This window comes from Ambystoma mexicanum, chromosome 10, assembly GCF_040938575.1.
Source record: "Ambystoma mexicanum isolate Mex_15411 chromosome 10, UKY_AmexF1_1, whole genome shotgun sequence".
In the NCBI taxonomy this organism is placed as follows: domain Eukaryota; kingdom Metazoa; phylum Chordata; class Amphibia; order Caudata; family Ambystomatidae; genus Ambystoma; species Ambystoma mexicanum.
This window is the reverse complement of record NC_090932.1, coordinates 558,957,832-558,969,918: the sequence shown is the minus strand read 5'-3', so window position 1 is coordinate 558,969,918 and position 12,087 is coordinate 558,957,832. Positions and strand designations below refer to the sequence as shown.

The 12,087-nt window shown below is 49.8% G+C and overlaps 1 protein-coding gene across 1 annotated transcript in view; it reads left to right on the top strand.

The window, feature by feature from the left end:
* The window catches only part of LOC138491567 (allantoinase, mitochondrial-like), a 2,117,278-nt gene that overhangs the window by 158,031 nt on the left and 1,947,160 nt on the right, over positions 1-12,087 (top strand). The window lies entirely within an intron of this gene.

Here is a 12,087-nt window from a genome sequence, read left to right as displayed (position 1 = left end):
GGGAGGAGGGAGTAGTCAGGGGGGAAGGCTTAATTGGCGATTGGGGCAAAGTCGTCAGAGAACCAAGTTTCGGTGATGAAAACCAGGTCTGGTTTGTCAGAGGCGAGGAGGTCAAAGATGCAGTGTCTGTTTTTAGCTACGGATCGGGCATTAAATAGGATGCAGTTCACTTCGGTAGGTGAGGTTGGTGTCGGAGCTGGAGCGGAAGGGGATGGGGGAGAGAGTGGAAACTGGGGAGGGAGATGGGTAGGGTGGTTGATGATCGATGGGAAAAGTGGGCAAGCAGAAAATTTGGCGAGTTTCGGGTGGGAGTGGATGGATGCGTGTGTTGGGGTGATTGGGTTTGGCCTGGGGGGTTTGAAGGTGGGATGTGGGTCGTTAGGAGTTCCAGTTGCTGTTGGTGAGAAATCGAGGGAGAGGGGTTTCAGGAAGGGTGAAGCAAGGGGGGACGGTGGTGATTGGGTGAAAGAGGCGGTGGGTCGAGGCAGGGAAGGCGAAGATAGCTGAGAGATTGAGGGGGACCAGGTACGTTTCCTCTTTAGTGTCTTTGTTGCGATTGGTGTGTGAGAGAGGGTAGGGGGGTCAGAGGGGGAGAGTGATGAGGCTTCTGTTCTTGCTAGGGCTAGGCGTGCAGTTTTTAGGGAGGGGAAAGGGTGTGGTCACGGGGGGAAGATGGTTGGGGTTTGTGGGAAAGGTGGGGGGTGGATGATTGCAGGGCGGGGTGTGCCCGGTATGATAGTGAGGGGAGCAGGCACGATCAACGTAGGCTGGTCGGTGGGGGGGTTCGGGGGAGCAGTGGTCTTATGGTGGTTGGTTCGCCATCGTGCCCCTCTGGCTTGGTGTTTGGAAAGGGGAAGGGTAGAGGATGTGAAGGACGGTGGGATGATTTGGGAAGGGGGGATGGGAGGCAAGGCAGACCGGAGAGTGGAGGCGGTCCACAGTGGTCGTTTCCGGCAAACCCTTGTGGAGTGGGTGCACTCATGGTTAGTACAAGCTATTAGGTGTAGTTTCAAGTGCAACTTACACTTTATTGGACTTTATAAGTTTGGCTATATCACTGGGTGATATTAGTGTTGGTTTCAGGGATATTATGTAGACAGAGAGGATATTAGGCACACTTCCCAGTTCAATGTACACAGAGAGGATATTAGGCACACTTTCAAGTTCAATTTGCACAGAGAGGGTTTTAGGGATATTTCTGAATTCAACTAGGGCACGTTATTAGGGAAACTTCTAAATTTGGGCAAGGTGCGCTATTTGGTCCACTTCTAAATTTAGCTTTGCACAGAGAGGATATTATGGGACACTTCTAAATTCAGCTTTGGGCAGAGGGAATATTTTGGCACACTTCTAATTCAAGTTTTGCACAGAGATGCTTTTAGGCACAGTTCTAGATTCAACTTTCACAGAGAGGCTATTGGGCACACTTCTAAATGCAACTTTCACAGAGAGGCTATTGGGCACACTTCTAAATTCAACTTGTCACAGAGAGGATATTGGGTACACTTCTAAATTCAACTTTCATAGAGAGGACATTGGGCACACTTCTAAATTCAACTTTCACAGAGAGGCTATTGGGCACACTTCTAAATTCAACTTTTCACATAGGAGCTATTGGGCACACTTCTAAATTCAACTTTCACAGAGAGGCTATTGGGCACACTTCTAAATTCAACTTTTCACATAGGAGCTATTGGGCACACTTTTAAATTCAATTTTTCACATAAGAGCTATTGGGTACACTTCTAAATTCAACTTTCCACAGAGAGGATATTGGGAATACTTCTAGATTAAACAATTAGTTTCATTCTTTATGAATGCAACTATATCACAGACATAAATGCAAACTTCTAAATGTAATGCTACCACAGTATGAAGATTTTACAATGGTTTAGTTTCAAGGTTGAGTGGTAGGGTAGTATGGTGGGAAGTAATTGCTTCTGACCCTGCCCTTGCTACACTTACTTATTGTCGGCTTCTTGCTTCTCCTGCGGATACCTGCAGATACGACCTGGAGTCTTTGTAGGAGCTGTCCTTTGCCATGGGTCCTTAGCCGGTGGGGCTGCCGGGCAGAGGGCTGCCCTGGGAAGACTGGCAATGAATGCAGATCTTCTTGTCGGGACCAATCAGGGGAGGCGGCGGGCTGGGAGGCGGGAGGAGGGTCAGGAAGGAGAAGCGAGAGGGGCCGGGAAAACAACGGTGCACGCAGGTGCAAGGGTGCTCAACAGGGGCTGGTTGGGACACGAATCAAGGTCCAGAAGGGTCTTGACAATGCAGCACTCACCTCGATGCGCCCAGATGACTCACCCGGAGAGAGCTGCAACACAACACGGATGTTGTGGCGGTGGCCTAGGTTAACACGCAGGGACCAGGGACCAATCAGGGCACAGAGGCGGGTCGGGAGGCGGGATTGGAGACCACCATGAAGCGGGTGGCGGCGAGGATTGCGGGGGGGAATTCGGGGCCTGGGGCTGGTGGGTTGGGCTTTCGGTGCAAGTGCACCCAACATCTAAACAAATTCAAGCGGATGTGGGGGCAGGAACGGGAGACGCTGTGAGGGGATGCGGGCACACAAGGCCTGGAGACCCCGGTTTTTAAAAATAAAGCGCACAATGGGGCAGCGCAGAGGTCAACACTCACCTGCTTCCAGGATAACGAAGGAGGCATGGAGCTGCTCACGGATAGCTAGGCTCCAGGCAGTGGGCCTAAGCAGCCAATCAAGGCCGGTGGGAGGGTCGGGAGGCAGGAAGGAGAGGGGAAGCAGGAATGGGAGACGCTGAGAGGGGATGTGGGCTCAGAAGGCCTGGAGACCCCCTTTTTTAAAAATAAAGCGCACAATGGGGCAGCGCAGAGGTCAACACTCACCTGCTTCCAGGATAATGAAGGAAGCAGGGGGCTGCTCATGCATAACTAGGCTCTAGCAAGTGGGCCTAAGCAGCCAATCAGGGCCGGTGGGAGGGTCGGGAAGCAGGAGGAAGAGGGGAAGCAGGAATGGGAGATGCTGCGAGGGGATGTGGGCACAGAAGGCCTGGAGACCCTGTTTTTTAAAAATAAAGCGCACAATGGGGCAGTGCAGAGGTCAACACTCACCTGCTTCCAGGATAACGAAGGAAGCAGGGGGCTGCTCACGGATAACTAGGCTCCAGGCAGTGGGCCTAAGCAGCCAATCAGGGCTGGTGGGAGGGTCGGGAGGCGTGAGGGAGAGGGGAAGCAGGAACGGGAGAAGCTGCGAGGGGATGCGGGCACACAAGGCCTGGAGACCCCGTTTTTTTAAAATAAAGCGCACAATGGGGCAGCGCAGAGGTCAACACTCACCTGCTTCCAGGATAACAAACCCTTTGCATATTACAGTGGGATTCTGGACTCAGTTATTAGGGGTCACTTCCCTTGCAAACAATTGCTGACAGCAGCCGCGTTTGATATCGAGGAATCTGCAAGCATAGTAATGGGCTGTTCCATGATGTTATTTGTTGAGCATGCTTTGCTGTTTTGGAGAAACATAGGGGTAAACTAATGTCTCAAAGAGCTTCTGCTTATGAGTTGGTTATATCGAACCCACAAATCAAAATAGTCAGGAGTAAAATGGTGAATCCTGCCATGTTTGTAGCCGAACCACTGGCAGTGGATGAGCAAGTGCATGATTGCTCAAACTATGAGGAATTCTATGACGAGTGTTAGGAAAGATTTCATATTGTAGGTAATTTTCCTTCCATGTGGCAACCCCCAAACTATTTGCTGTTATTTTACAGCCTGATCTAGACTTTGCCAGAGAAGCACGGCCTCCTGCCGCACTCCCCTGGGCTTTCGCTCCGTTCTTATGGGGAAACTGACATGCCCTTAAGACAGTCAGTACCGGGAAACGTTGTTTTCCGTAGTTCTTTTCTCATGTTGCAGCTTTAGCGCAACATGGCACAAGAGTGCACCGTAACTTACATTACCGCGCTCTTGGGTCTCTAGTCATTCTACTGGCCCTAGTAACTCTCGATGGATTTTTAACGAACTGTGCAAGTATGTCATGGGCGGGACTTGTGGCAGCGATCGTTTCTTTGTGTTTTGAACTCCCTTTTGCCATGTTAACCGCGCTTCTCGCGTTTGGCCAAAATGGGTGGCCTGGCTTCAAAAATGGCCATGACACGAGGTTTTTTGTCCTGTCCGTTGACAGTCTTTCCCCTTCACCTTCCCCAGGTCGGGCCATCCTAATTTGGTCACGTACTTTCCCGCGAAACACAGATGCTTTTGCGGGCTTCTGCATGCCTTGTGTGTGCCTCCAGGATGTGGGCTGGGATGTCTGGTCCCAATACACATCCTGGGTGCCAGAGAGCCTAGAGTGTCTTGAATGCCTGGGACCACCGTGGTCCGTGATAGGTCCACGCATGGTGTGAGTGTTTTGTGAGCAGATCTCCCATTGGGTCCACTCCGTTTTGGCGCAAAGGGAACTCTGGATAAGAGGAGGCTGGAAACACCACCACCATGTCGATCTCCTGAGTTCTCACGAACGACGGATATAGGAGCCAAGTATCCTGCAACTAAGAGGCTGAACCAAGGAAGCGCTGGTGACCCGCTGAAGGACTGTTCCTCTGCACTGCCATCGCACTGTGAACCCATTCTGCCTCTGATCGAACGAAAAGGCCTGTACTGGTACTTCGACCCTTTGGAATAGTGGGAACAACTATTCTCGGCATCTTCATCATCTCCTGCACGTAAGCCTTCGGAAGTGTCTCTGGGCCATCCAATGGACTGACCAGCCTACCCAGGAGTCTTGCTCTGTCGCCGCCGTCAGGTTGCTGCTGTATTCCGAGTCCTTGACACTCTCACACGATTCGTACACTTGGCATTCCCAGGTCTGAAGTGAGAAGTGTACATTGGGCTGAAATACACACAGCCGCTTCGTTGCCCTGCTGTGGTAACAAACTGTGCGGGTTCACTGCATTTGGGACATCCTCAACTCTAACTTCTGCTGCCGCGGAATCTACACGACGCCGAGAAGTCCCCTGCTCGAATCTGAACCTGCCAGCACTGAAACTGACGCGGAAAAGCCTGGGTCTGCCTGCTTCAGGGACCGGTGAGTAGCAGCGCTAGGAACCGGTCACCCTCTTGCAGTAGCCTGTAGCTTTTCCTCGCTGTTTTAAACAGCACGCCTTTTTCGCACTCCCGCTCTGCTTCTGCCCACAAGTGGAGGCCGCACTTGAGTAGCGGAGATGTGTTCACCCTCCTTTGTTCACCGCTCTGAACTGCCTGAATCCCTTGAAGAGACTCCCCTTGGCCCTTTGGCACTAGCGTGTGCAGGTACTTTTGAGCACAAGGCTCCACTCTTTGTAGGGATCGAACTTCCTTCTAGTTAGGTGGCCTCTGAAGGCGAACTGGGTCTAACGATAACTTGCACTGCCTGTTTTCCTCCCCATCTAGGTGGTCTGCATATTTCGTGCTTCGAACTCTTTAGACCCTTTGCTAATTGTATATATATTGTATTTGATTGTGATGTGTTGGTTTATTTGAGTTTTATCGTGATTCTTTACTATGGTCAATGTTACAGAGGCCTTGTAATAAATGTGTCTATATTTTTAATATAACACCTGCTTGGAGTAATTTGTAAGCGTCCTTGCTTTGTGTGCTCCTTGCGTTCTTTCAGTCACCCTCACCCCTCTTGAGACCTAGTCATTACCGCCACCATCGCTACCCTGATTGGTCTGGCTTGTCCAGAGGTTACCCTGTTCCAAGAAACTAGGCTGGCCCTCTGAACCTCTGCCCCTCCAGGACAGAGTTCAGAAATCCATCTTAACAAATTGGTGTACAGCGGTGGGATACAACTGAAGGTATCCAGTGTTGCGCACAAGGAGGGCATTTCAAGTTATTCCGACCAGGACACGTAGTGAATTGTCGTAGTATAACTTTTAAAAGGCCATAGTCCTATCTAACAGTATGGAAACAAATACCTTGTTAACTTTAAATGCTTCTAAATCCGTAACATTGAAAAAGATGTGTGCGGAGAGAGGTGTCTCCTCTCAAGGCACCAAATTGGATATGATCTAAAGAATCGTGGCGTGGCAAGAAGCTCAGCTTGACGCTATAGCTTCCAAGGACAGTGCAGAAGGAGGTGGGGCTGCTCTCACTGGTAGAACCGACGGTTCTGCCGCTGCACTGGTCCACCGCGACCATGAGGACAGGGAGGATGAGATGTCTCATGTTTCCTCTGACAGTGTCGATGGGGAGGCCATGCTTGAATTCAAGAAGCAAGAGCTGCTGTTTAGGCAGAAGGAGCTTGATTTCAGTATGGCCAAACTAAAAATCGAACAGGCATAAAAACAGAAATACAGGGATCACCAGTTGGAACTGGCCAAGCTTCAGGTTGCAAATGGATATAAGGGTCCTGGACATGGGTCTGGGGCCTCCTCTCATCCACGATTTACGAAAGATCTGCTCAGTGTGTATGAGGAAAAGAATGACATTATGGACTGGCTGAATACGTTTGAGTATGCATGCGAAGTTCAACAAGTTGACAATGCTGATAAGATTGCCTGGTTACTCAGCAGACTGCCCCATTCTAGCTGTAGTGCCATTATGGAAATGTCGAAGGCTGAGCGAGCGGATTTCGCAATGTTAAAGCAAACTCTAATTTTAAAGTTTGGAAAGATTCCTGCCCAATATTTAAAACGATTCTGAGAGTATAAGAAAAACGAAGGTGGTACTTGGGTATCTTATGTAACCGAATCCTTAAAAAACTTGACTGGCTGGGTCGAAGGTTATAAGGTTTCTACCTTTGAAGGCATGATAAGTCTTGTCATGCTGGAACATATTTTTGCATCTTCTTCCCTGGAGCTTAAACAGCATTTGGCCGATTCGAAGGAGATAGATCCTAAGAAGCTTGCCATTGCCGCAGATTTATGGGTGTCACATCAAGTGTCCCATAAGGACAAAACTCATCCTGGTAAGCAGGAGGAAGGGAAAAAGTCCAAAGATAAGGAGGGTGGAGAATCTGATAAATCTTCTTCTCAAAAGGGCCACAAAAAGAAAAATAAGGGTAAGACACAAGAGAACTCACAGGGTAGTGGAGGTCAGCCTCCGAAACAGAACTCTGGTTACAATAAACCTCCCTATGTAAACAGACCCAATGGATCTTGTTTTGCTTGTGGAGAAACTGACCACTTGAAGGGGGATCCCCGGTGTAAGGTTAAACCTTTGGGGGTCCACTCCGCTAATCTGGCTTTCTCCTCCTACGAGGAAGAAGAGATTACAGGAGCATCCTTCTCCTCAGACTCCTTCCCCAGCGGGATAGAAGCTGAGGTAGTTTTAATTTCCCTGGGTTCCTGGGAGCCTAAAGTCGCAGAGGCTTATGCTAGGATTCCAGATAATACCAAGCACTACTTTAAAGACAGAGTGCTGATCAATGGAGTAGATACTCCAGCTCTTAGGGATGGTGGGTGCAGTCGAACTGTAGTGGATTCTACCTTGGTAGACTCAGAGGAAGTTGCCAGAGCTACTCTGATGCCCACTAAGTTGGCTGATGGCCCACCTCGCATGTTTCCAGTAATACCTGTAAATCTTACTTTAAATGGTACCGCAGTCAAGATTCCAGTGAGCTTTCAGAGAAACGTCCCAGGAAAGGTCTTGTTGGGCAACGATCTCAGAGCTTTAGGGCTCGTAGGAGACACTGCTGACAGACCCTGCACACGGTCTCAAACACAGGCAGCATTGGCCAAGACCAATGCACTGACCCAGCCAAAGGGGAAACCCAAGGCTAAAGGAGTAAAGAAACCAAAACGAGGGAAAGAAAATATTCCCCCGAACTCACCTACCACTGCAGTGGAGGAAGTTGGTCAATCGCCCTGTCCTGACGAGGAGGCCACGATACCTCAAGTATTTGACCCCAATGACCATCCTGAACTAAAAGACTTATTAGTAGAAGGTGGTCCTGACAGGGAAGAATTCAGTAAAGGCCAACGTGAGTGCCCATCTCTGGTAGGCCTAAGGAGACAGGCCTGCTCCCAGCTTGAGGGTTAACCTCCTGGGAAGCATCGGATTTATTGGGAAGGTGGACTCCTGTACAGTGAGCCCACAGAGTCTACAGAAGGAGACCATAGGAGGTTGGTGGTTCCCCTTGCTGTAAGACCCTTCCTCCTGCAGCTGGCGCATGAAGTGCCCCTTGATGGTCACCTTGGTATTAAGAGGACCAAGCAAAGATTATCCATGCACTTCTACTGGCCCAAGATGGGGGTGCAAGTAGAAAGTCACTGTAGGAGTATGCCTCCTGCCAGTTATCTGGTAAGAGTGACTCAACAATCTAAGCTCCATTGGTACCACTCCTAGTTGTGGGAATACCATTCAAAAGGGTAGGGATCGACATTGTTGGTCCCCTTGACCCGCAAACATCCTCAGGCAATAGGTTTATCCTGGTGCTGGTCGACCATGCTACCAGATATCCTGAGGCCATCCCATTGAAAACTGTAACTGCCAAGTCAGTTGCAAAAGCGTTACTTGGCATCTTTACTAGGGTTGGCTTCCCTAAAGAAGTTGTGGCTGACAGAGGCAGCAACTTTATGTCAAAGTATATGCCAGCTATGTGGAAAGAATGTGGGGTCACCTACAAGTTCTCTTCTGCATAGCACCCCCAGACCAATGGTCTGGTGGAACGTTTCAACAGAACGATAAAGAGCATGATTGGGGTTCTGGAAGAACCTCAGAGAAGAAAATGGGATCTTCTTTTACCATGCTTACTGTTTGCCTACCGAGAGGTACCACAGGAGGGTGTTGGCTTCAGCCCCTTCGAACTTCTATTTGGTCATCCTGTGCAGGGACCCTTAGCCATAGTCAAGGAGGGATGGGAGATGCCCACTCCCCCTATTACTACCAACGTAGTCGACTATGTGTTAGGGCTCAGAAAACGGATGGTACTTCTGATGGGTCTGGCTAGTGACAAGTTGAAGGCAGGAAAGCGCTGGTGAAACATTGGTACGACCAGAAAGCTTCCCTCATCAACTTTACACCTGGTCAGCAAGTCCTGATCATGAATCCCATAAGGCCTAGAGCTTTACAGGACAAATGGTCAGGCCCTTACACAGTGGTGGAGCCCCTGGGTGAGGTTAACTATTTAGTGGACCTTGGAAGGCCTGGACAGGCTCCAAAAGTGTTCCACGTAAATAGGCTGAAGGCTTTCGTCCCAACAGTCAAAATCGCAGCACTGCTACTGGCTTCAGATATTGAGGAGGAGGAGTCCGAACCTCTCCCCGACCTGTTCCAAAGCGGTCCTTCAGATAGCTCGTTTGAGGGTGTCCGAGTGGCCCCTCACCTGACTTCTGATCAGCAGGCTGAGGTGAAACATTTGCTTAGGCAATTTTCCCCCTGTTTTTCGCAGTCCCCTGGTTTGACACCTTGGTGCAAACATAACATAGACACAGGAGACTGCGTTCCTACTAAAAGTAGAGGATACAGGATGTCAGAGAAAGTATGGTCTTACATTAAGACAGAGGTCAACAAAATGTTAGATCTTGGGTGATTGAACCCTCTAGTAGTCCTTGGTCCAGCTCTTTGGTTTTGGTTCCAAAAGAAGGCACTTCTGAATTGAGGTGCTGCGAGAATTACAGGGCTCTGAATGCTGTCACCAAGACAGATGCACACCCCTTGTCTCGAACAGATGAGCTGGTGGATACCTTGGGTGCCTCCAAGTACCTCAGCACGTTTGACCTCACTGCGGGCTATTGGCAAATAGCCTTAGCAGAACATGCCAAGGAGAAGACAGCGTTTTCCACTCCAGGCGGTCTTTACCAATTCAGGGTAATGCCGTTCGGGTTGAAGAATGCACCTGCCACTTTCCAGAGGCTTGTGAATCATGTGTTGAATGGGTTGGATGAATTCTGTCTTGCATATCTGGATGAAATAGCAGTTTTCAGCGCCACCTGGGAAGACCATGTGAAACACCTCGGGATTGTGCCACAGGCACTTCAGAAAGCACACTTGACCATAAAGGCTAGTAAATGCCAGATTGGACAAGGCTCAGTGGCTAACCTTGGACATGAAGTAGGTGGAGGGAGGATACAGCCTCTTCTCAGTAAAGTTCAAGCAGTACAAGACTGGACTACCTCCACTACACAGACCCAAGTGAGAGCATTCTTAGGACTCACAGGGTATTACCGCAACTTCATGGAAGACTATGGCACCATAGCTGCCCCTCTGACTGCCCTCACGACTCCGAAGAAACCCAATTAGGTAACTTGGACCGACGAGTGTGAGAAGGCCTTCAACGGCTTAAAAGACTCCTTGTGCCAGGCCCCTGTCCTTAGGGCCCCTGATTATCAAAGACCTTTAATTGTGCAGACAGACGCCTCTGACACTGGGATAGGAGCTGTACTATCGCAAGTAGATGAGAAGGGTAAGGAACACCCTATTGGTTTCATTAGTCGCCAGCTTAAGGACAGAGAGCTCAGATTGTGCACAGTAGAGAAAGAATGTTTCTCTGTTTTGTGGGCCCTACGGAAGCTGAGGCCCTACCTCTATGGGACCCACTTCACTGTGCAAACTGACCATAAGCCCTTAAAGTGAATGATGAACATGAAGGGAGAGAATCCAAAGTTGCTTAGGTGGTCCATAAGTCTACAAGGCTTTGACTTCACTTTTGAGCATACGCCAGGTGTCCAACATAGCAATGCTGATGGGTTGTCCAGAATGTTTAACTGACCTGAACAAGAGACTCATCAAGGGGTGGATTAGTTCCCCCTGTCCTTAGTCTGGGAGGGGCGAGTGTTAGGAAAGATTTCATATTGTAGGTAATTTTCCTTCCATGTGGCAACCCCCAAACTTTTTGCTGTTGTTTTACACCCTGATCTAGACTTTGCCAGAGAAGCACGGCCGTCTGCCGCGCTCCTCTAGGCTTTCGCTCCATTCTTATGGGGAAACTGACATACCCTTAAGACAGTCAGTACTGGGAAACGTTGTTTTCCGTAGTTCTTTTCTCATGTTGCAGCTTTCGCGCAACATGGCACAAGAGTGCACCGTAATTTACATTACCGCGCTCTTGGGTCTCTAGTCATTCTACAGGCCCTAGTAACTCTCGATGGATTTATAACGAACTGCGCAAGTATGTCACCGAAGGGACTGGTGGCAGCAATCGTTTCTTTGTGTTTTGAACTCCCTTTTGCCCTGTTAACCGCGCTTCTTGCGTTTGGCCAAAATGGGTGGCCTGGCTTCCAAAATCGCCATGCCACGAGGTTCTTTGTCCTGTCCGTTGACAGTCTTGCCTCTTCACCTTCCCCAGGTCGAGCCGACCCGGGGCCATCCTTATTTGGGCATGTACTTTCCCGCGAAACACAGATGCTTTCGCGGGCTTCTACATGCCTTGTGTGTGCCTCCAGGATGTGGGCTGTGATGTCTGGTCCCAATACACATCCTGTGTGCCAGAGAGTCTAGTGTGTCTTGAATACCTGGGACCACTGTGGTCCGTGATAGGTCCACGTCTGGTGTGAGTGTTTTGTGAGCAGATCTCCCATTGGGTCCACTCCGTTTTGGCGCAAAGGGAACTCTGGATAAGAGGAGACTGGAAACGCCACTACCATGTCCATCTCCTGAGTTCTCACGAACGACGGATACAGGAGCCAAGTATCCTGCAACTAAGAGGCTGAACCGAGGAATCGCTGGTGACCCGCTGAAGGACTGCTCCTCTGCACTGCTGTCACCCTGTGAAACCATTCTGCTTCTGATCGAACGAGAAGGCCTGTACTGGTACTTCGATCCTTAGGAATAGTGGGAACAACTATTTTCGGCATCTTCATCATCTCCTGCACGTAAGCCTTCGGAAGCGTCCCTGGGCCATCCAGTGGACTGACCAGCCTACCCAGGAGTCTTGCTCTGTCGACGCCATCAGGTTGCTGCTGTATTCCGAGTCCTTGACACTCTCACACGATTTGTACACTTGGCCATCCCAGGTCTGAAGTGAGAAGTGTACATTGGGCTGAAATACACACAGCCGCTTCGTTGCCCTGCTGTGGTAACAAACTGTGCGGGTTCACTGCGTTTGGGACATCCTCAACTCTAACTTCTGCTGCCGCGGAATCTACACGATGCCGAGACGTCCCCTGCTTGTATCTGAACCTGCCAGCA